At 35.7% G+C, this 25745-nt stretch overlaps 1 pseudogene; it reads left to right on the top strand.

The window, feature by feature from the left end:
- Positions 1–12483: 12483 nt before the first annotated feature.
- Positions 12484–12916, top strand: LOC102143507 (large ribosomal subunit protein eL31-like; annotated as a pseudogene).
- Positions 12917–25745: the final 12829 nt, after the last annotated feature.

Genomic DNA, 25745 nt, shown 5'->3' with positions numbered 1-25745 from the left:
ATTACAAGTGCATGCCACCACACCCGGTTAATTTTTGTATTTTTAGTAGAGATGGAGTATCACCAAGTTCACGAGGCTTATCTTGAACTCCTGGTCTCAGGTGATCTGCCCACCTCAGTCTCCCAAAGTGCTGGGATTATAGGATATGTAGCTTTTATAAGTAGTCTTCTGTCTTACAATTTTCAAGATAAAATGTTTATAAAAACCTAAAATATGATCAACAACTTTGAAATGTAATGTCTACAGCTAAAATGGAATGGGAAAAAAATCATAAACTGCTCTCTTATAGTGCTGTTTTCTTTTTCTTTTTTAATTCTTGATTTATTTGTACTAATTCTACGTACTTTACTCAGATACCGGAAGCACATAGCAAACGGAATAACTTACAGAGTGCGATGCCAAAACAATTGTTTTTAAAGGTAAAATTTAAGAAACAGAGAGCATTATAGACTCAATATGAGAAGCATTACTGAGAAGATGCCAGATCATCAAATTTCTGTATAATCTAGTTGCAAGGGTAAGAAAACAATATTGGCATTTAAAAATAACATAAAACTTCCTACATATTCTGGCCATTCTTTCTATATTCATATGTAAGACCACCTCTTCTTATATCTCATTCCGGCTGAAACAAAATAGTCATTTTTCTAAAGGACAGATCAAGAAATGCTGTTCAAGAATGAAGGCCTGGAATTGGGGACCCCAAGAGCTTGCTTGATATTCTACCCCACTGTACCCAAGCTGCTACCTAACGTGCAAGACAAAGTACCTTTTTCCTTTTCCTCAGCTTTTCTCAAGCAGAAAGAGTCTCTCCTCATAGCCACCACAACTGTGATTGTTTCAGGTCTCACCTGAAACCAGCAGGTCTCAGAGTCTTACTAAAAGCCCACAGTGTACTACCCAGGTATTACTGTTGGTTATTCAGGGCCCAAGGAGTCTTTAGTAAGCATGTCATAAATCCTGCCAGAACTGGGTCCTTTTCTTCAAGGCAGCAGGTTCCCTTCTGGCCCAGAGTGTGTGTGTCATCCAGAAGCTAGGACCTCTAATCGGGGCCTCATAACCGTGCCCAGTGCCCTATCTTACTGTGGCTGAGCTGGTATCCACGATGCAAGATGCAAGACAAAGTCCTCTTTACTCTTTCCTCCTCTCTTCTTAAGCACAAGGAAAGTGTCACTTTCATTGCTGTAAGTTTCACTGTCTGGGATTGGGGAAAGGGTGATGCAAGCACTCCCTTTGCTCCTCCACATGTGTCTCACTAGGCCACATGTCCCCCAGCTCTACTGGCTTTGAGACCAGCCCTGCACTAGGACTTGCCTAGGAGTTGCAATCCTTATGTCCTAACCTGCCTCTTAACAGTTATTTACCACTCCAGAGCACTTCAGTCTGCAGTGGTGAGGCTTGCTGAAACTCACGTTCTGGTCACTGGCTAGGGCTGATCTAAATGCTCCCTCCGAGCATGGCATTGGCTAAATTTAGTTCAGTTTTGCTTTCTTTGTGACAGGCAGCACTGAGTTCAATGCAAAGTCCCAAAATATCTGCACTCTCCCTCCCTCAAGCAGATTCTCTCTTCACACCATGCCATTGCCAGGGAATGGGGAACAGATGACACTGGTGATTCAAGACTGTCTTTCTTATCCTCTTCAGTGCCTTTTTAGCCATATGAAGTTAAAACCAGGTACTGTAATTGCTCATCTGATTGTGGATCTTATGAGGATGCTTTTGTGTGTGTGTGTGTGTGTAGATAGTCGCTAAAATTTTAAGTTCCTGTGGGGGATGATGATCAGTGGGCGCTTCTATTCAGCCATCTTGCCCTGCCCCTTCATGGTTATTTTTCCTCTTCATGCCACTTTTGCCTCTGGGATTCTTAGCAATTGTTAGTATGGCTCAAAAGACTGATAAGTGATGTAAAGGACCTTTGCTAAAAGATGAAAAACGCCAGCAGAGTTCAAAGCAATCTCTGAAAAACTCAGAGTCAAATACTAAATTTGAGACTGGAAAGGTATCTGGCACTTGAAGAACTGAGATGCCCAAGAGAGTAACAGAGAAGTGAAACATACACTTCATCCTGGTTTTTCCCTTCTGACATTTACCAAGGATAACAGACTGATATACCAAGGAGAAAATATTTGAAATGCAGAGGAGAGATTTAGGGGAGCTCACAGTATGGGGACACAAAATCATTGAATAGGAGAGATACTATATAAAGTCCATAATGTACATTTGCAACTAATGGGGGTGAAACGGACTACAAGATAGGAGTAAAGGTGTGGCCGGAATTGGTCTTGCTGACTTCAAGAACAAAGTCGCAGATCCTCGCCATGAGTGTTACAGTTCTTAAAGATGGTGTGTTTGGAGATTGCTCCTTCTGATGTTCAGATGTGTCTGGAGTTTATTCCTTTCTGTGGGTTTGTGGTCTCACTTGACTTCAGGAGTGAAGCCGCAGACCTTTGCAGTGAGTGTTACAGCTCTTGAAGGTGACACATCTGGAGTTGTTCATTCCTCCTGGTGGGCTCATGGTCTTGCTGGATTCAGGAGTTAAGCTGCAGACTTTCAAGGTGAGTGTTACAGCTCATAAAGGTAGTGCAGACCCAAAGAGTGAGCAGCAGCAAGATTTATTGCAAAAAGTGAAAGAACAAAGCTTCCACAGCATGCAAGGGGACCCGAGTGTGTTGCCACTGCTGGCTCCCCTGGTCAGCTTTTATTCCCTTATTTGGCCCAGTCCACGTCCTGCTGATTGGTCCGTTTTACAGAGACCTAATAGGTCCATTTTACGGAGAGCTGATTGGTCCGTTTTTGCAGAGCGTTGATTGGTATGTTTACAAACCTTTAGCTAGACACAGAGCACTGATTGGTGCATTTTTAGAGTGTGGATTGGTGCATTTTACAATCCTTTAGCTAGACACAGAGTGCTGATTGGTGCATTTACAATCCTTTAGCTAGACGGAAAAGTTCTCCAAGACCCCACGGGACCGGAAGGCCAGCCAGCTTCACCTCTCAAAGGGAGACCCAAACATCAGAAAAAAAAATGAGTGGAAGGGGGAGAGAGAGATAGAGTGGGGGAGCATAGAGAGAGAGAGAGATGTAGAAAAAAAGGAAGGGAAGAGGAAAAGGAGGAAGAGAAGGAAGGAAAGAAGGGAGAGAAGGAAGGAGAGAAGGGAAGAGGAGAGAGGATAAAACAAAAGGACTCCAAAACCAGCAGTCAGTCACCTCTGTCTGATTAGATTGGGGTGATCTGCTCCTCCATGTCTGGTAAATACCAATGTAAGTTATCTTTAGGGAGAAACACGAGAGACACATTGAAATGTCTAACAGAGTGTCATTAGAGTTTCTGTCTGGGTGAAAGGAAAGGGACAAAGGGATATTTAAAGAAAGAACAGTGAAGAACTTCCTAAAATTTACAAAAGGCATTCAGTCACATATGAACAAAATTCTACAAAACTCAAAGAATAAATAATAAGAAATCTATACCTAAACTCATTATAGTAAAATTGCTGAAAATCAAAGAAAAAAAAATTTAAGCAGTTATTTTCAGGAAAATGCGCTTTCTTCAAAGGCATGCAATAAAACTAGCAGTAAATAAAATAATATATTTAGAAAGCTGAATGTAAACTATTGCCAACCTAAAGTCCTATATCTAATAAAATTATACTTCAAATATGAAGAAAAAACATCACTTTTTCTAATTAAAAACCTAATTTTTTAGCCAGGCGTAGTGGCTCATGCCTGTAATACTAGCGCTTTGAGAGGCCAAGGTGGGCGGATCACCTGAGGTTGGGAGTTCAAGACCAGCCTGGCCAACATGGTGAAACCCCATCTGTATTAAAAATACAAAAATTAGCTGAGCTTGGTGGCACGTATCTGTAATCGCAGCTACTCGGGAAGCAGAGGGGGAGAATCGTTTGAACCCAGGAGGCGGAGGTTGCAGTGAGCTGAGATCACGACACTGCGCTCCAGCACTGCAGCCTGAGTGACAGAGGGAGATTCCGTCTCAAAAAAAGAAGAGGAGAGGAGAGGAGAGAAGAGGAGAAATAATTTTAGATCAATAATAGATTCTAATATGAATTATTTAAGCAGAAGGAAAATAATCCTATTAAAAGATAAAACAAGAAAATTAAGAAAACAATAGTAAATACCAGAAAGGTCAATATTGGGATAAATATGTATGAGCACTTAGCTTCAAACAATATTATGAATCTAATCAGGGAATACATGCATTTTTACGAATACAAAAATAATTTATGAAGAGTCGACATGATAAAAAGGAGTAACATTTATGGGGGTTATTTTGGTAGAATTTACTAGTTCTAAAAGCAATGAGTTAATATTTCTGTGTTGGAGCTATATTGTTGAATACTTTTGAAAATAACAAAACAGACCACACAGATCTGTTTATAATGATTTAATTATATTTGAAAATAATCACTAGGAGATAAAAATGATGGAACTACATTACATTCAAATGTGAAAAAAAATTTCAGATCACTGACAATATTTGTAACTGATAGTAACAGAATACCCTTTATCCAAGGATTATAATACACATGAAGCATTCACAGATTCTGAAAGTGATAGCAATACCCATCTGTGTAATGTATGTGAATCTCAGATGATAACCTACATAAACTTTCCTCATTAAAATGTCATATATTGAAACATTATTTTAAACGACAATTTTAGTAGCTGAACACAGATACTTTCTCAAAGTCACAATCAGTTTGTGATAATACTAGGATTATGACCCTGATCTCCAGGTATTTTACATATATCACAAGATATATCATTGAAAGTTGCTTGATGCCCTGAATAGTCTGTTAGAAGCTAACATATGTGTGTGTACGTGTGTGTGTATGTGTATATGCATATACGTATATACGTATGTATATATACATATGTAAATATATACGTATATGCATATACACATACACACACATGTACACACACATATATATATTTTTCAGTAAAATCCTTCCCCCTTGAATATCATTAATACAATTTACATATGAACACCTGTTGTAACAGGGTTTTCTTGATCGATTTATAAGGAAATCCACTCAAAGTTAAATAGAATTTTTCTGTCAATCTCAGAGCGGTAATTTTCTCTATAAACAGTACTTTGTTGGCATATGATTATATTTTTGGTAAGGCAAAAAGCAAAAGTAAACTGAATTCTAATATTGACTCCTTTGACTTCCTATAAAAATGCCATTACCTTTCAGTCTTACTCATTGCACCAAAATTCGAAAATCTATCAACCTACTTAAAAATATATATTCACAAATAGCTTAGCAAAATAAAATGATCTTTACAATACTTCTGGTGCTTACAGGATGAAGGTATTGTATGGGCACTGCTTTTCTTCTTGAGATCAAAGCAATTTTCATTTGAATTCATTACAGAGAAGCAGCCTGAGCCACATTTCATCATCAGCTGCTAGAGCTATGAATGTGATTTCTAACAATGTGCTCATTATAGGTGTAATGAAATTTGACTATAATTAAACAGTATAGTGTTTGTCAAAATTGGACTTTACCATTATCTTTTCACAGAAATAAAATACCCAGTAGTTTCCTCGGTGTCGCACCTGCATTATTCCCTTTGCTTTGAAAGATTCTTGTAATTTCTGAATTTATATTCATTATCTATAAAATGAGACTGATATAAGGACATTTCTTAAACAATATAAATATGAATGCAGAGAGAAAGAGAAGCATGCACTGACTTACATACCCACACACCACAACCAACACAGCTATTCTAGAACGTCATAAAACATGATTGCTGTACTCTGCAATACATCAGGTATAGATTTCATCAAGTTTTTGGCTCTTACAGATAAAATTTTTCCCATAAATAGGTAATTATTATTTTAGTATGTTTATACAATTTCGACCTATGCAATCATTTTCATTATTTTTTTCTCCTTTCAAAATAAAAATAGATAAATTAACCAGGCTTTACAAAACCAGTAAATTAATAACAACAGCAACAACAATAATTAGCATTTAGGAATACTAACATGTTGTTACATTTGGTGTAGCCTATAGCGCCTACACTACAAACCTGTACAGCATGTTACTTTATTGAATATTGTGAGCAAATGTAACACAATGGTAAGTTTTTGTGTCTTTAAACATATCTAAACATAGAAAAGGTATGGTAAAATTATGGTATAAAAGATTAATATGGCACTTATGATGAACAGAGCTTGTGGGACTGGAAGTTGCTCTGGGTGAGTGAGTGAGTGAGTAGTAAGTGAATGTGAAGGCCCAGGATGTTACTGTACACCAGGGTCTCCCAACCCCTGAACTGCAGACCAGTACCAGTCTGTGGCCTGGTAGGAACTGGACTGCGCAGCAGGAGGTGAGGGGCAGGCGGGCAAGCAAGCATTACCACCTGAGCTCGGCCTCCTGTCAGATCAATGGTGGCATTAGATTCTGAGCACGAACCTTATTGTGAACTGCGCATGTGAGGAATCTAGGTTCCACATGAGAATGGAATGCCTGATGATCTAAGGTGGAACAATTTCATCCTGAAACTATTTTCACCTTCGCATCCACCCTTCCACCTCCATCCTCCCAGCCCCCATCCCTCCAACCCCACACCAAGACTCCAGACTGTAGTATCCATTAGAGCAAGAACTATTTATGTGTTGTTAAGTATTATCTTCCTAGAACCTAGCTCGCTTCTTGGCACATATCTATGCAATCAAATCATCTTTTTGTTGACCATGTGATTATCTTACATACTGATAACATATGATGACAAGACACATGTTCAAAATGATAATTATTGGTATCTAGCTGAAATTGTTCACCTCTCCAGCTTCTGTACTATTGTAACAACATGATACTGTTAACATTTCCTGGGAATTTATTTTATCCAGATCAGTTTCTATTTTGTTTCCATATTGCTCCAACACTCAAAATGCTATTACTACTCAAAAGGAATTTAAAAGACCACTTACTATTCCTAGTAGAGTATTTTTTATGGTAATTCAAAGAAAGTTCTAGACATGTATGTTGCTGTAGCTGTAGCTACAGCAATTTAGGTTATACCTACTTTCACAAATAAAGTGCTCTTCAGCTTAAGACTTTATTGCTAGTTTAATGTTGCTCAAACTCACATGTTCTTGCAATTAAGATAGATACTATTGAAAAGAAATTTGAATAGCAATAGGCAGAGTATTTTCCTAACAGTGCCTTATAAATATTTAACCCTGCAATCTATTTTACGAGATATAGTAAAAACTCACTCTTTAGAGCAACTGAATATAGCTGCATTTCAATGCTCATGCTCCTATAATATGAGCCAGCCTGCTTTATAAGTGTGTATTTTGAGATACAAAAGTTGGAAATTTCAGCTGTATTCACCTCAGAGGCTCTTGGTCTGTTTCGATTTTTTAAAACTATTTTGATAATTGGAACTATTTAATTATGAAAAGTATATCTGATTTTAGAAGTATATATATATACATATAAATGTTCACAAAAACATATAAAGTAAATAAAACACCTCATTGAGGATCTTATTTGCATTCATTAAGACTACTATCATAATAGTTTATTTCTCTCTGAGAAAATTTCAGTTACCAGATATTTGCACATCTGCGTGTACGTGTTTTTATTTTGTTGACAAATAGAATAAACGTTATGCATATTTTTGTATTTTTTTCCACTTAAAATACACTTTGAATACCTTCACATAGTAGCAAATACATCTTTATTTCAGTTTTATTGAGGCCTACATAATAATTCATGGTAGAAATATATCTATAATGGGCACTTAGATTGTTTGTATATTTTGCTATTAAAACTGATAGCATAAGAAACATTTATAATCTATACATACATCTATACATAGATGTCAAAGTATATATTTAGAATCAATTGCTACTTGAGTAAAAATTTTGCCAAATTGCCTTTCAAAGAATTTGTATCTGTTTACATTCCCAAGGAGATATGTAAGAATGCTTATTTTTTAGATCCTAATAAACCCTGTGACTTAAATATATTTTTTAAACGTACAATCCGATGATAAGACCGAGAATACCAGTTAAACCTTAAATGGAACTTACTACGTACAAGAAACTATATACTATTTGTGTCTGTGCATGCATCTGTGTAAATCTGTATATGTACATATCTCGATACATATATACACAGATATGTATATAATATAAATTTATATACGTTTATGGAGAGAGTTAAACAGATGTCTCAAATTTGTTAATTTCATATGCGTTATTTATGCATCTTGACTACTGCCATTTGAAAATACCTACAAACACATACCACATATATACACATTCCAAAGGAATATGTATGCATATATAGAACCATATAAATATAATATTTTTAATAATTCACAAGAAGTTCTTCATTTCCACCAGGAAAGGGATTTGGCAGAAGGTATTACACTTTCAAAATTGATTTTTTTATATCTGCAAATTTTATTTCTGTAATCAATGAAAACATAGCTATTTGAAGAAGTAGAAACAGGAAGAGGAGATTAAAGAAAAAGAAGAGGGAGAGATTACACTCAAAAGCATTAGTCTCAGCTAGGGACAGTGGTAATTTTTTTCAAGACTTCAATAAACAGATAAATGTTCTATTTATTTACTTTTAGTGTTTTTTAAATTTAATTTCAACTTTTATTTTAGATACAGGGAGTATGTGTGCAGATTTGTTACATGGGAATATTGTGTGATGGGAAGGTTTAGGGTGTCAATACTGTTACCCAGGTAGTGAGCACAATGCTGGCCTGATAGATGGGTTTTAAATTTTTTTTTAACCTCCTCCTCCCTCCACCTTCTAGTAGTCTGCAGTGTCTATTTTTCCCAATTTAGGTCCATGTGTGCTCAGCGTTTAGCTCCCATTTATAAGTGAGAACATGTGATCTTTGGTTTTCCATTCCTACATTGATTTGCTTAGGATTATGGCCTCCGGCCCCATCCATGTTGCTGTAAAGGACATGATTTCATTTTTTTTATAGCTGCATAGTAGTCCATGGTGCATATGTAAATTGGCCTATTGGAATGCTTTTAGAGCATGCAGAGAGAAGTACAGATTCAAAATTATTTTCTTTTAATTAGCAAGTAGTAATATTAAAACTTCACAAACATAAAAACTAAAAATTACTGATCATCTTTATTTAAGAATGTTGAGGAAACAGTTCTAACAGTGACAACATTTTCTGTCTGATTTTGAATACTTTCTTCCACTAAAAATGTCTGTTATTCTAATGCACCTACTTCGTTAGACCCACTGCATTTTAATTCTCACTTTTACACATAAATTTGGGGATTTAACAATGAAGTAAGAATTGTGAACAAAAAAGATGTGGCTAATTTTTGCTGCTTTTAATCTAGTGGTGAAGACAGAATTAAGGCAAATAATTTAAGGGCATACATTTCATGAGATGGTTAGTACGAAATGATGTATTCATAGTGATTAGGAAGGTTTTTCCTGAGGATGCTTTGTTTGAGCTGTAACTTGAACTTTGTGTGTAATTTACCAAGCAGAAATCAGAAGTAGAAGTGAAATAAAAAAGTATTCCAGGTTAAAAAATATATATATAGTTCAAGAAAAGAAGTGGCACATTGGAAGAAGTAAATGATTCTCATGCAATCATTATGATTGAATCACAGTGAGACTGAATCACTGTGAGACTGATATAAGGATTGAATCACAGCGAGAGAGTGTGAGGGGTAGCATGAAACTACTCTGAAGAGTTAGGCAAGGGCTTCATTGAGGACAACGTTGTCAACCATATTAAGAAATTTGAACTTTGTCTTTAAGAAAGTTGCTGTATCTTACAAATACATATTGTTAAATTATGCCAGGGATGTTTCTAGATTCTGGGGTTTCATTGATGAACAAAACAGAAAAAAATAAAATAAATCCCTACCTTCATGAAGTTTATACTCTAGTGTATTTTGCCAGTAGTTTAACCTTAAGTGTGGAATTAACATCTGCAGGATGAATCTGACTGAATGAAGCACGGATATACACAGACCAAGCACAAATTCCCCAACACCCAACACTCAACAGTAGATTAGGCCAGATGTTCTACACATGGCTTCACCCAGATACGTGTTCTTCCCTTTCCTCGTATCTTATATTTGATCGAATTACATTTACTTAGTGACCTCTTTTATTAGGAAGCATTTCTTGTAGTGAAATGTTTCCTGATTTCAGTTTTCTAAGACACAGGCATGAACCAGGTGAAATTTTTTTTTTTTTTTTTTTTGAGATGGAGTCTCGCTCTGTCTCCCAGGCTGGAGTGCAGTGATGCGATTTCGGCTCACTGCAAGCTCTGCCTTCTGGGTTCATCCCATTCTCCTGCCTCAGCCTCCCAAGTAGCTGGGACTACTAGCGCCTGCCACCTTGCCGATTTTTTTTTTTTTTTTTTAATTTGAGAGAAAATGGTAAATTAACTCTAGGTAATACTGGAGAAAGAAATGAAAGACCAAAATAAATAATTTTAAGTTGTGTTGAAATCCAGTATTTGCTCCCTTGCTATCACTGGTTCAGGCTTTGTACTGTCCTATGTAGTTTTAAAAGAAAGAATTTGACTTATAAAAGTGATATAGTTGAGATGGTCTATAGTGAATGGTGGGAAGATGTGGAATAGTAAAGGCACAAATAAATATACATACTGACCTCGGGTATCATGCAGTAAGTTCATTACAAAGACTAGAAAAAGCAAACTTTTTGTATCCCTACCATTGTATAGACATTTGAGACATATGCTCATTTTTATATATCATTTTCTTAGATCTTTGCAATACCCTGACACTCCGACCCCTACAATAGAGGAACTACAAAGTCATAGAGATAGACAAAGGCTTTGAATCCACATGTGTTTAATTTCAAAGACTTGAGCTCATGGGACACTGTAAGTCTGAAGTAAGTAATATTGTAATAGCCCTTTGTTCTCTGGACATATGTTCAAGTTGTACTTTCACCATATCAATAGAAATTTTTTTAATGAAATTAATACTCACTTGTATTAAAGATAATAGTGACATATTACTTCTATTTTTACAAAGAGTACTAAATCCCGTTCTTTAGACATATAAGTAGATTACTATGTGAAAAAGTAAAATTATATTCTACTTTTAGAAAAAAAGTGAAATAGGTTTTGTTTAAAGAGGACAATATCTTCTTAAGATTTAATTCATATTGCAGACTACTATATATTTATCATCTACTTATTGAAAAAGTCAAGCATGCACTAGGGTATATTTATGTATAATATGGTTTCAGATATTAGATTTTATTGGAAAGTTTGTCACTATATTTAGCTTTTTTGGATTTTCTTTAGTATAGTTTGCATGAGACTATTCATGGTAAGTGATATATCTTTTTTATAAAAAATAATGAGCTGTTTTACAATTCAGTCAAAGAAATATTTAAGAAGTAGAAACATGTTAACATACATGAAGGCATTCATATGGTCATATGAAGGGACGGAGTGGGTACTATTTCCCAACAGTTTTCTTTTTTTTTCTCTTGAATTATTTTTCATTAATCTGTCTTGTCTCCAGTTCTCTTCTATAGATCCAAGATAAAGATTGTATATGGGATGGGTGAAGGAGGAGGTTAGGTTGTGCCAAAATCCAGTATTTGCTCCCTTGCTATCGCAGGCTTTCTTCTGACCTATGTATGCCAGTAATCAATGATTAATACCTGCCCCTTAATCAATGATTAAGGCTTCTTAGATAGAAGAGATGTAAAAATAATAGGGTATCAATGGCACAAGTATAAAGTGACACTAAGGAGAGTTCACATAGAATCTGCCAGACCATATATATTCCAAAGATCAGAAAACTGCTCTCCTTGAAGAATGATCATCAGTCAGTTGAGCTGTATTATTAGCACAAGGATTTATAAAAACTGGGTTGATGTAGATTTGGTAAGAAAATAACTGGAGTTTCTGGATCTGTTTAATGTTTAGCTGCTCTCCTTGAAGAATGATCATCAGTCAGTTGAGCTATATTATTAGTACAAGGATTTTTAAAAACTAGGTTGATGTAGATTTGGTAAGGAAATAACCAGAGATTCCGGATCTGTTTAATTTTTAGCTCTGTTACATAAAAACTATTTTATTTTAGAGGGTATGAAACATCTGAAGACTCAGCTTCCTCATTTGAAAGCTGTGGACAATGTCTGCCTTCATAGAATGCTATAGGTATTAAAATAGAAAGTATAAAATGAGCCCTTAGTGCACTAACAGACAAATGGCTAGAATATGATAAAAGCTCCTCTCTTTCCTTTGTGTGCATACTCTATGAGTGAATGGAATTGGTAGTATTATAGAACATATTACCATAGACATTTTCGACTTTAACTTTATACCTTTTATCATAGTTTTTATAAGAATTGCTAGTTAATATGAAAAATATATAGTTGGATTAATTACCTTACTCAAACCGAAAAGGCCAGGCTTAAAAAATATACATATATTGCTTTCCAACTCGGACCCAACAGAATGGCTCCCGCAAAGAAGGGTGGCCAGAAGAAAAAGGACCATTCTTCCATCAACGAGGTGGTGACGCGAAAATACACCATCGATATTCACAAGTGCATCCATGGAGTGGGCTTCAAGAGGAGCGTCCCTCCGGTACTCAAAGAGATTCAGCAATTTGCCAGGAAGGCGATGGGAACTCCAGATGTGCGCATTGATACCAGGCCCAACAAAGCAGTCTGGCCGAAGGAATAAGGGATGAGCCATACCGTATCCGTGTGCGGTTGTCCAGAAAACGTAATGAGGAGGAAGATTCACCAAATAAATTCTATACCTTGGTTACCTATGTACCTGTTACCACTTCCAAAAATCTACAGACAGTGTGAATGAGAACTAATCACTGTTCGTCAAATACATCAAATAAAGTTACAAAATTGCAAAAAAAAAAAAAAAAAAAAAGGCCAAAAAGTCAACTAAAAGTTACCATGATTTATTTTACTAAATATAATAAAAAAAGATTTGTCATATTTCAAGAATCTTAAATGACATAGGAAAATGTCTATGCCATAATTATAAAAAATAGTATATATAACTACATAAAATATTATCCCAATATAATAGATAGTAAGCAAATACAGAATATATCATATCTGACTAGAAAGAAATGCACTTTAACATAACAATATCCATTTTCAGGTGATCAGATGGTAGGGATTTTTTATTTTGTGTAATGTATGTAAGCCTGTGTGTGTATGTGTGTGAGAAAGAGGAAAAAAAATATGTCTTCTCTAGGAATATTGGCTTGAAAATAGGAAATTTCCAATACCTGACCATTTCTGGTCAGTTTTATGTATTTCTAGAGAAATACATAAAAGTAATTTCATCTGAATTTCAGTTAAATTCACAATCAGGTAATTATAAAATTGTTAGTTTTGATCAGTGTCGTATCTGTAACGATGTGCAGTTATTTGATTTGGATTTTTTTCAATATGTGCCCTTCAAGATTTTAGGTCCGATATAATAAATTTTAAAAACCGGCTGGGCGCGGTGGCTCACGCCTGTATTCCCAGCACTTTGGGAGGCCAAGGCAGGTGGATCACGAGGTCAGGAGTTCAAGATCAGCCTGTGAAATCCCGTCTCTACTACATCTACAAAAAATTAGCCTGGCATGATGGTGGGCGCCTGTAATCCCAGCTACTCAGGAGGCTGAGGCAGAGAATTGCTTGAACCCGGAAGGCAGAGGTTGCAGTGAACCGAGGTTGCGCCACTGCACTCCAGTCTAGGAGACAGAGTAAAACGCCATCTCAAAAAAAGAAAAGAAAAGAAAAAGAAAGAAAGAAAGAAAGAAAGAAAGAAAGAAAGAAAGAAAGAAAGAAAGAAAGAAAGAAAGAAAGAAAGAAGAGAGAGAGAGAGAGAGAGAGAGAGAGAGAGAGAAAGAAAGAAAGAAAGAAAGAAAGAAAGAAAGAAAGAAAGAAAGAAAGAAAGAGCACCATTAAAAAAAAATTAAGAAAAAGAATTGTCCTACGAATTCTGAAATTCCCTCGTTCTCTCAACAAAGTCTCTAGAGTGAATCAAGCTTTTAAACGTCTTGTTCACATTTGTTTTCTAGAAAATGAAATGAAGACTTGGGTTGTTATATAGATTTCTCCTAACAGCCAGTTATGAAAATCTCTAGGACCAGAATCACTTTTCTTTTTCTTTTTTTTTTTTTTTTTTTTTTTTTTGAGACAGAGTCTTGCTCTATCGCCCAGGCTGGGGTGCAGTGGGGCCATCTCAGCTCACTGTGCAAGCTCCGCCTCCCGGGTTCACGCCATTCTCCTGCCTCAGCCTCCCGAGTAGCTGGAACTACAGGCTCCCACCACCACGCCCGGCTAATATTTTTGTATTTTTAGTAGAGACGGGGTTTCACCGTGTTAGCCAGGATTGTCTCGATCTCCTGACCTCCTGATCCGCCTGCCTCGGCCTCCCAAAGTGCTGGCATAACAGGAGTGATCCACCGCACCTGGCCACACATTTTAAAAATTAATTTCTGTAAAACAATAATATTACCTTCAAAGAGTATGTAACTTCAGATACATTTTTTATTCAAATTTAACATCATAATGCACATTCTAGAATTTATTGTTCCAAAAATTACATATTATGTTTCCCCTTCAGAACACTTTGTATATTTTTAGCATAGTTAATTTGCGTAAAGGAAAGATTGACTTAAACATATGTTACAGTATAATTGACTCTTCCCATAAATATAATTGCTTTGCTTATACTGAAAATACACCAAAGCTTATCATAAAGAGCTTTGTAAATAAAGAGCTTCACTGTAAATTTTAGTTTGAATTGGCCTGGGTGTTTTGAGTGTAAAGACAAATCAGAGGTTTGATCTCTGCTGCATGTATACAAAATTTAATAATGTTAAGAATTATTTTTTACCTAAGTATTCCAATACCCATTCTAATATATGGAGAATCACTTATAAAAATTAGCTATGATAAACTCAGTTTACAGTTTCCACTAAAAAATATGAAACAGAAATGTTTTTATTATTTCTCATTTCAAGGCTCAGAACAGGAACTCAAAACAAATATAAGAAATAAGGAAATAATATGATCATCAAAATCTGTAAATGATCATATCCCAAACCACAAAACGTAGAAATCATTTGGAAAATACACTGCAATGTGAATCAAACTGAAGAACATCCCCAAGTTTTAATATCTTCTTGTCTACATTTCTTAGCAATTTTCAGCTTTCCCTAGGATAAAGCAACAGTCTAGGAAAAGCATAACAATGCTTGCACTGATGAAGTGTCAAGGCTTTGTGGGGGGTGGTCACAGAAAAGTGAGAAACATCCCATATCTGTCCACATTCATTTTGCTGTTTGACAGTGTAAACAGAACTAAAATAAAAGCACTGAGCGTTATCATCTTCATTTGCTGGGATGTATCCTCATGCTTGAAATGAAGCTTCCAAAGGCCAGGGAGGAGTTCTACCACTGATCAGAATTAGCTGAAGAGAGAGAGATAAACTAAGTCAGAGGTTTATGACACCAGAGGAAATCCTGTTCGCTGTAAAAAAATGAAGAGAAATATACTTCTAGGGTTGAGGAGAGAATGTGGTATACTGGGTGCAAACATGTGAGAGAACACTGCCTCTGATGTGCAATAGCCAAGTTCCACACATAGGCCCACACTTTCCTGTCCTTCCCAGACTATTCTTGAGCAGGTAGCTGTCGCTGATTGACTTGCCTCAAGTCAAGATATGTAATGATCATTAAAAAACCACCAAGAGAACAATTGATAGATGATGAATAAATATAATAATTATGAAATTTCAAATATATGACTCTCGACACTCTATTCCTAAGCATAAACAAAACCTGGAAATCAACCAGTGGAATACCAGTTAGAGGTGGATAAATTTAAAGAACTTTAAGCAATTACCTAGGGTAAGTAAAGCGGAATGGTGGAATATTAAGAAAACAGAAACACAACCAGGATGAAGGAGTGAGAAAGAACTGAAGAATAGTAATACTAAAAAGTATCTTTCATTTTCTAGTCATCTTCTCAAATTAAAGGATGTCATTTTCCAAAACAAAATATGCTGCTGGCTGCTCACTGTGCTTTGAAAACTTTTAAATATATTTTCATATCTTTTAATCTGGTTCCAATCTACTTTTGCTTCGTTCCCTTTCAAGATATCTTATTTGTGGACTTGTTTAATTACATGCTGTGAACTTTTGTGGCTCTTTATTTTCTTCATATTGGTCTTTCTGTCAATCTATTTAAAAGATCCTTCTTCAAACTATTTTTGATGTTGCTGATATTCTGTAAGAACCAAGTCAAATGTCACTTTCTCTGTGAAATTTTCCCTTATAAGGCAAAAGTAACTACTCTTTTATTCATTTGTTAAAATTTCTCTCAAAATATGTGACACATCTCTCCTTCAGGTAAGTGTTTATTGAAGTCTTCTGTACATTTTTTAATTAGGTTATTTGTTTTTTGCTATTGAGTTGTAGGGGCTTCTTATATATTTTGACTATTAACCCTTTATCGGATTTATGGTTTGCAAATCTTTTCCCTCTGAAGGTTGCCTGCTCATTTTATTTATTATTTTCCATGCTGTGCAGAAACTTTTTAGTTGTATATAGCTCCACTTGTCTATTTTTGCATTTGTTGTTTTTGGTGACATATCCAAAAAATCATTGCCAAGACCCATGTTATGAGCATTTGCCCCTGTTTTCTTCTAGGAGTTTTACAATATCAGGTCTTATTTGTAGGTCTATTGAGATGCTTTTTGTGTATGTCTGTGAAAGATAGAGATCTTATTACATTATTTTGCATGTGGATATCCAGTTTTGCTAATGTCACTTATTAAATAGATTATCCTTTCATCATTGTGTATTTTTGGCACCCTTTTTGAAGATCATGGACTGAGTAGTCATGGGTTTATTTTTGGAATTTTTATCATGTTCAATTGGTCTATATGTCTGTATTTATGTCAGTACCATCATATTTTAGATACTGTAGCTTTGTAATATATTTTTAAATCAGGAAGTATGATGCTTCCAGCTTTGCTCTTTTTTCTCAAGATCACTTCACCTCTTCTGGTTATTGTGTGTGTGTGTGTGTGTGTGTGTGTGTGTGTGTGTGTATGGTTTCAATTCATAGATCTTTTTTTTCTATATCTGTAAAAAATGCCATCGGAATTTGGATGGAAATAGCAGTGAATCTGTAAATCACTTGGGGTGGTATGGACATTTTTACAATATTCAATGAGATTATTTTCTTAATTTCCTTTTTTGATCATTTACTGTTAGTATACAAAAACACAACTGATATTTGCATGTTGATTTCCTATTCTGTAAATTTACTGAATTCATTTCTTATTTCTAACAGTTTTTTAGTGGAGGCTTTACAATTTTTTATATATGATTTTCCAAAGAAGCCTTACAAATGGTCACCCTGTATATGAAAAGATGTTCAACATCACTAATCATAAGAGAAATGCAAATTAAAACCACAATTCTGTATCACCTCAAACCTGTTAGGATGGATTTCATAACAACCAAAAGATTACAAGTGTTGGCAACGATATAGAGAAACTAGTACCCTGTACACTTGTAGACTAGAAATACCACTCTTGTAGTGGAATGTAAAATGGGGTAGCCAGTATGAAAATCATAAGAAGGTTTCTCAAAAGAGTAAAAATACAGTAATCATATAATGTAGTAATCTCACATCTGGATATCTATCCAAAGGAATTAAAGTCTTGAATAGATATCTGCACTCTCATATTCACTGCAGCATTATTCACACTATCCAACACATAAAAACAACCCAAATGTTCACTAACAGATGAATAATTTTTAAAATATGGCAAGAACATGCAATGGAATATTAGCCTATAAAAGGAAGAAAATTCTGCTATAATACAGCAATATAGATGAACCCGGGTGACATTATGCTAAGTAAAAACAAGCCACTCACAGAAGTGTCTTTCTGTGCATAGTGAATGATTTCACTTAAATGAGGTATCTAAAATAGTCAAATTCATAGAAGCAGGGAATAGAATGGTTGTTGCCAGGGTATGGTGGGATGGGAACATGGAAAGTAGTTTCTCAATGGATATAAAGTTCCAATTATACAAGATGAATAAATTCTAGATATCCACCATATAACACAGCAAATACAATTAACAATACAGTATCATGTACTTTAAAAAATTTGTTAAGAGGCTAAGGCAAGATATGAAATCAACCTAAGTGCCCACTGATGGATGAACAGAAGAAAATGCGGTATTAGCCGGGCTCAGTTGCTAATGCCTCTAATCCCAGAACTTTGGGAAGCTGAGGTGGGAGGATCTCTTGAGGTCACAAGTTCAAGATCAGTCTGCGGAACATAACAATACTCCTTTTCTACAATAAATAAATAAATGGAAAGTGTGGTGTGTATATATGCAATGAAATACTATTTAACTATAAAACAAAATGAAATCCTATCATTTGTGGCAAGATAGATCAACCTGGAGTGTACTATGTTAAGCGAAATTAACTGGACACCTAAAGACAAATACCATATGATCTCATTCATGTGGAATCTAAAAAAAGTTGATCTCATAGAAGTAGAGAGTAGAATAGTGGTTACCAGAGGGTGGGAGAGTAAGTGGAAGAAGAGATTGCTCAACAAGTACAAAGTTACAATTAGACAGAATCAATTCCGGTGTTCTATTACACAGAAGGGATACTATAGTTAATATTAATGTAGTGCATATATCAACATAGTTAGAAGAGAGAATTTTGAATATTATTACCACAAATAAATAGTAAATGTTTAAAGTGATAGATATGCAAATTACCCTGATTTCATTATTATACATGCATTGAAATTATACAATGTATACATGCATTGAAACATCACACTGTAGCCCACAAATATGTACAATTATAATATTATCTGTCAATTAAAAATAAAATAAAACTTAAAACATAATTATTAAGAGGGTAGATCTCATATTGAGTGTTCTTACACAAACCACCACCACCACAAAAACACAAAGGGACATAAGGAAATTCTGAAGGTGATAGATATATTTTTTATCTTGATTTTGGCAATAGTATCATGGGTATATGCATATGTCCAGACTCCCCAAATTGTATATATGTGCAGTCTCTTTGTAAAATCACATATACCACAAATATGCAATACTTACAATTACATTAATCAGTAGTTTTCATATAATCTTTTTTTTTTTTTTTTTTTTTGAAACAGAGTTTCGCTCTGTCGCCCAAGCTGGAGTGCAGTGGCATGATCTTGGCTTACTACAAACTCTGCCTCACGGGTTCAAGTGATTCTCCTGCCTCAACCTCCCGGGTAGCTGGAATTATAGGCACATGCCACCATGCCTGGCTAATTGTTGTACTTTTAGTAGAAACGGGGTTTCACCATGTTGGCCAGACTGGTCTCGAACTCCTGACTTCAGGTGATCCACCCGCCTCAACCTCCCAAAGTGCTGGAATTACAGGCGTGAGCCACCACACCCAGCATTTTTTTCAGCTGAAGAATTCAAGGTATATATTAAGAAACTTTGAATCAACAGTTATAGAAAAAGGAAAAAAAGGCCTGGGTTTGTCAGTTTCAATAGGAGATTCTATGTGTTTAGTTTGCAAAGAACCCAGAATTATCTGTGGAGAGTTTTGAAGGAATGAGCCATTTGTAAAAAACATAATATGTAGGGCATGGGAAACAAGAAGAAAAAGCAAAAAGAAGCATTAGAGTGACAAAAAGACAACCCCAAAACAGGATTTACATGGAAACCCACGCCAGCAACCTGCATCAGAGAAATGTATCTGCAGCCAGCAGTATCTCTGTTGCCATATAGAGGTCTAGAAATTTTGAAAGTTTATGAGGCAAAAAGAGAAAAGACAAATACCAAGCAAGGATTCACAGATGGAACAATCAGATGGATTACTAAAACAAGAATCCAGTCCAACAGAAATATTAAATAAGAATTGTCAGAATTGAGATGCTCATGAGAATGTCAGACTCAGAATAAGAGAGGCCTGATATCAAACCCCAAATATTTATGATGGAATTTTAACTCCTTCCTATCTTAGTTTAGAGTAAATATATTCTAGTGAATCTCAAACCTGCATGATGATCAAAATGACTGGATGTTTCATATAACAGAAATCCTAAATCCCATTTTCAGAGTCTTAGGCTAACCTTGTATTACAACAAACAAAAACCAAACCAACAAACAAACAGAAACTGGCAGCATGGGCAACATTGTGAGACCCCATCTCTAAGAAAAAAAATTAGCTGGATGTGGTAGCAAACACCTGTAGTCCCAGCTGCTTGGGAGGCTGAGGTGGGAGGATCACTTGAATCCAGGAGGTCAAGGCTTCAGTGAGCAGAGTTCACACCATTACAATTCAGCCTAGACACTACAGTCAGACCTTGTTCAAACAACCAACCAAAGAAACAACAACAAACAGATAAAGAAAGGTCATTCTGTTGTTTGGTATATTTGTTTTAGGGTGGAAACATGGTACAGGTAGAGTCAGCTTATGCTTGACTTATTTTTTTCCTCTTCATCTAGAGCTTTTAATTTCATTTCATCTGTTTTCTCATTAAAAACTTTTTTTATCTGTAGTGTCTCACCCTAATTCTTGTCACAATTCTGCCCCTTGGATATCTTGCTTTGTGTGGTGGTTAATTTTGTTTCTGTTTCAAGGAAAGATCCCACCTGTCTGATGATGCGCTTTCTTCCACTCCCCCAGCAGGTCTCAGCCCTGAATCCCTATTGATAAATAAGCAAGCATCTTTGATTTTCCTTGTACTAATGCCAACGAGACCTATCTCTACTTAACAGCTTCTATCCGCACATATCTGTCAACAGATTCATCAAGAATCTCTATAATTAATATGCTTATCCTAGTGTTAATGGTACAATTGCAAACCTATAATTAACACTTCAGTATATAATTAATATTAACATTTCAACCATATATTACAGCTGACACATTTCTGATTAAATGAACAAACTGAATTCAACAAACATTTATCTGCAACTACAGTAATTAGATGAAGATTGTGGGACAATGACAAATCAGTTCCAAGGACAAATTTGCAATCTCTTGAGCAATGAAAAAAGCCCACAATTGAACCATGTTATGATTTTAATAATGTCAAAACACTAACAGGTATTTTCACACAAACCATGGATAATGAATTTTTTTTTTAATATTCAATTATAGTTCAATGCAAGAGTTGGAAATTTCCTTTCTACAAAGAGCCAGATAATAATTATTTTCAGCTTTGTGGGCCATTCCATCTCTTCCACAGCCATTCAACTTTTTCAGAGTAGGTGTGCCCGTGTTCCAACAAACTTTATTTACAAAAAATAAAAGAAGCAGGTGGCTGAATTTTCCCCCCAGGTTGTACTTTACCAATTCCCGTTTTAGTGGACATACTTTGATCAGTGGTATATTATACATTAGTGCAATGTAATATGAAAAGATTGCTTTCATTTTCAAAATCCTTTGTATAACATGTCTTGAAGACATGATAAATTTTGTACTATTTTCACAATATGAGAGTTCTAGAATTCACATTATCAAATATTTATTCCATACTCTGTGTTGCATGATGCACGAGGGATAGAAAGAGGAAAACATGTATTGGTATGAAATTCTTTCTGACAAGCTTTGTTTCAAAGTGGCTGCACTATTTCCTAGGATTGCTGTAACAAATTACCATAATTCTCATGCCTTAACATAACAGACATGTATTTGCTTACAGTTCTGAAGACTAAAAGCCTGAAATCAAGGTATTAGCAGTGCCAAGCTCCCTCAAAAGCTCTAAGGAAGACTCTTGCCTTGCTTTTCTCTACCTGCTGTTGGCTCTCAGCAATCCTTAGTGTCCCTGAGTTTGTAACTGCATTACTTCAATCATCTTCAAATCACCTTTTCTTTGTGAGCCTCTGTGCCCTCTCCTTTTCTTTTAAGAACACCAGTCACCATAAACCTAGGTTGATATTATCTTGAGATCCTTAACTATTAACATATGCAAAGACCCTATATCCAAATAAGATCATATGCTGTGGTTCCAGATGGATATGAATTTTGGGAGGGGGCAGTATTTAATCCCCTACACTAGTCACTATTTTTAAAGTATGATTTCATGACTCCTTTGATGTCTTTTAACTAGAGCTATTTTGCTTTTAACTCCTCAAAGAGCAGAGTTCAAAGCCTTTGTCAATTTGGATTTGTTGAGCAACACAGAACCACTACAGATTTTAGCAGAATCAGGGAATTAATTAAAAGTTAGAGTTTAAATAAATGTGAAAGGGTTGACATGAGTTTTCTGGAAGGCTGTAGCTGAAAAATAGGAGAAAAATTCATGGGCGTGACTGTGAAAGCCAAGACTGATGGAGAAGTCTGAGATGCCTCTACTGTGTTTCATTAAAACTACAAAATGCATGGAAACATCTCCAAACTGCCAAGTATGTCCACCATGACTGCAAAATGAGAACTTATGGAAGGTCTACAGAATGGCTGTTCATGACTTTCATAACCTTCTGAGAATAATAACTTCTACTTCATATGAACCTTTGCCGAATTTCCTCTTATTGACAAAGTCAAACCCAAAACCATACAGAGAAGGGGATTCTGGGCATATATTTTCCAGTCTTCACAGGGAGTGGTGGTGTGTATGTGTGTGTGTGTGTGTGTGTGTGTGTGTGTGTGTGTGTATATATGCACAGGCTATGCTGAATTTCCTGGTGAGATATATATGTATATCTCACCTTTATCAACTTGGCATCCATAATCACCATTTTAACCATATTTACTTTACATATAATATGCAAAGTGCCATCAGATTCTACGGTCAGTGCAGTATCCCTGCTATTTGCAGAGTAGTTCATTGGTATCAGGAACCAAAATTGACCTTGTGGCCATATCAGCTTTCATAGTTCTGAACTCCAATGGAAAACATTAAAAATCAGTAATGTTTTTGAGTTTTGTGGGGGATTTTTGAGTGAAGTAGGGGTAAGAGAGTTAGTTTATGAGTACACAACTGCCTGACTCAGTCTGGTGAGCAGTGGTATGTTATGATATGGTATGGTACCATATCATATCACAAAAATCAGCATTAGTATGTAACTGTTATCCAATAAAACTCTCAACTACTGAATATCATTGTTTCTTCAATATACAATCACCAAAAATAAAAAAAAAATTGCCACCATAATGCATTCAGAGAGAGTTAGAAATTAGCAGAATAAATTGTTGGCACAGTAAGAGAGTCCTTCATTAAGGGCCTAAACTTTCTTTCTCTTAAAGATTCCTAGGCCTGTGAATTGGCTCAATTCTGGGAATTACATGTGGGACCATGACTAATATAAAACCTTATTTATATAAATCCTTAAGAAGGCTACTGTATTAGTCCATTTTCATAGTGCTATAAAGAACTGCCTGAGACTGGGTAATTTATAAAGAAAAGAGATTTAATTGACTCACAATTCCACACGGCTAGGAAGGCCTCAGGAAATTTACAATCATGGCAGAAGGTGAAGGGGCAGCAATGCAATCCTGAGAATTTCATGATATGCTAGCAAAAGATTGTCCAATATCTCTGTAGGTCAAACCATTCTTGGTACTGCTCTGGTCTTGCTATGTATTAGGCTTCCTCTATGTAGGTTGTCTATAGTGATTAAGTGGCACTGCATGGCCCCACCATTATAAAATTCCATCATTTCATTATATTTAATAAGCCCCTTTTAGTAACACCATTTCCCACTACTATGCTTTGCTTGCAGAGAAAAACCACTAGAATGCCTTCTGAAAGTGCCATTGCTTCCCTCATTGTGCGGGTTGAATTCCAAAAAATATGTTGAAGAGCTGTAAATGTGACATCATATGGAAATACAGACTTCGTAGACATTATTGAGTTAAGTTGAGGTCATACTGGATTAGAGTGGGCCTTAAATTCAATGACTGGGGTACTTAGAGAGAGAGATTTAGGGAAAAAGGGACACAGAGGAAACATGCAGAGAAAACAGCCATGTAAAGACAGAGGCAGGGATTGTAGTTATGATGCCAAAACTCAAGGAATGCCAAGAATTGACAGCAAACAGCAGAAAGAAGAGGAAAGAAGACTAGTCCTTAGAGCCTTCAGAGGGAGCACAGTGCTACCATTGACTTGATTTGGGCTTTCTAGCCTCTAGATTTGTGAGAAATAAATTTCTGTTATTTAAGCCACCGAGTTTATGGTAAGTTATTAAGGTAAAACTAAGATATAGACTCACTTGCTAATATATCTCACAAGGCTGTGCTGAAGAGGTTGTCCTCTGGATTATCTCAGGGGACCTACTTAGGAATAAGAGAACAGGTTATATAAAATAAATCCACTCGAGCTCTCCTACCTTCTTAAACTTCTTACCTACCTTCTTAAACTCCTTAAACACCAAAGATTTTCTAGCTTGTCAAGTGTACCTATTTTTAAAATATTGGCCTTCATTGTATCCTAATTACCAGACAATGAGATTATTCATCCCTTTAAATCTAATCAGATCAGATGATCAATTCTAATTTTGCAACCTAAGTCTGTACTCACCGAAGTACTTATGGTACCAAAAATTTTATTAATCCCAGTGTATTCAAGGAAATAGAGCCACTACAATTTTTCAGGGAAGAATTTAGTCAAGGAATTTGCACTTAAACAAATGTAGAAGGACATGTTAGAGGGAAGGTCTGGAGTACCTTAGCCAAAGGCATGGGGAGAAAGTTGCTAATGGCTTCAAACCAGAGCAGGTAGAGAAGGCAGAGCTTGTGGAGAAGACTAAGAAATCACTACATTCACCTTCTATTTTCAAAAAGGAGTTAGCTGGAGAGTGGCATGACTGCAATGTCTTGGTTGCCAAGAGTAATGGCTTCTAAATCTCACCTAAGGTCCTCGCATTGGCAAACCATAAACCAACACCATATACTTAAGAGGATTCTAGGAAACCTAGTTCCCAGCTTTGACAGTGAGTGTTGTGTAGAAGAGTGTGGTGGCTCCAACATAGGGCCCCTCCACTCCGGACTAAAAATAGTTCTGTAATATTTCTATTTATATATTTCCATCTATATATTTCTATATACAAATTCTTCCTTAGAAATGGAGGTAAGACCATTCCTTGAAAAATTACCTTAAATTCTAGTTCTACTTAAATGCTATTGACCCAATTCAGTTTCTAAGCCTTATTGTCTAGAAGTACATAAGAAAATATTCTAATTTTCTCTAGAGTTTAATTTTAGTATACAGACCAAAGAGATTTTTAGCAACATCTTGATGAGATTTCAGTGAAATTGTCTGCCTATATCATTAAAGCATCTGTCTTAAACTCTGTGACAAAAACAGGTAATATGTTTCGATTAAGATGTGTCACACTTAGAAGTATTACTAGTCCACATTCAATTGCTGACATCATATGAAAAGATGCTTTGAGTTTAAATGTAGATTCCATTGCAATTTGTAGCCACTTACATTTCTAATATCACACTGAACTACACAGTGAGGTAACAGAGTGATGCTGTATTTTTACTTACACCACAAAAGGCAATACATTGCTTAGTCATTCTCATATTCATAAGAAAATATCATAATGGCATAAGAAACAGATTGATGATTTCAAAAGTCTCTCTAAACCCATCCATTAATTTTTAGAAGAATGAGATTATTTCATAACGCAAGAATGTTTAATATTTCTGAATTATCAGTGATGAAATTTTGTTT

This window comes from Macaca fascicularis, chromosome 3, assembly GCF_037993035.2.
Source record: "Macaca fascicularis isolate 582-1 chromosome 3, T2T-MFA8v1.1".
NCBI classification, from domain to species: domain Eukaryota; kingdom Metazoa; phylum Chordata; class Mammalia; order Primates; family Cercopithecidae; genus Macaca; species Macaca fascicularis.
The sequence above is the reverse complement of the archived record's forward strand: the minus strand, read 5'-3'. Positions and strand labels throughout refer to the sequence as shown.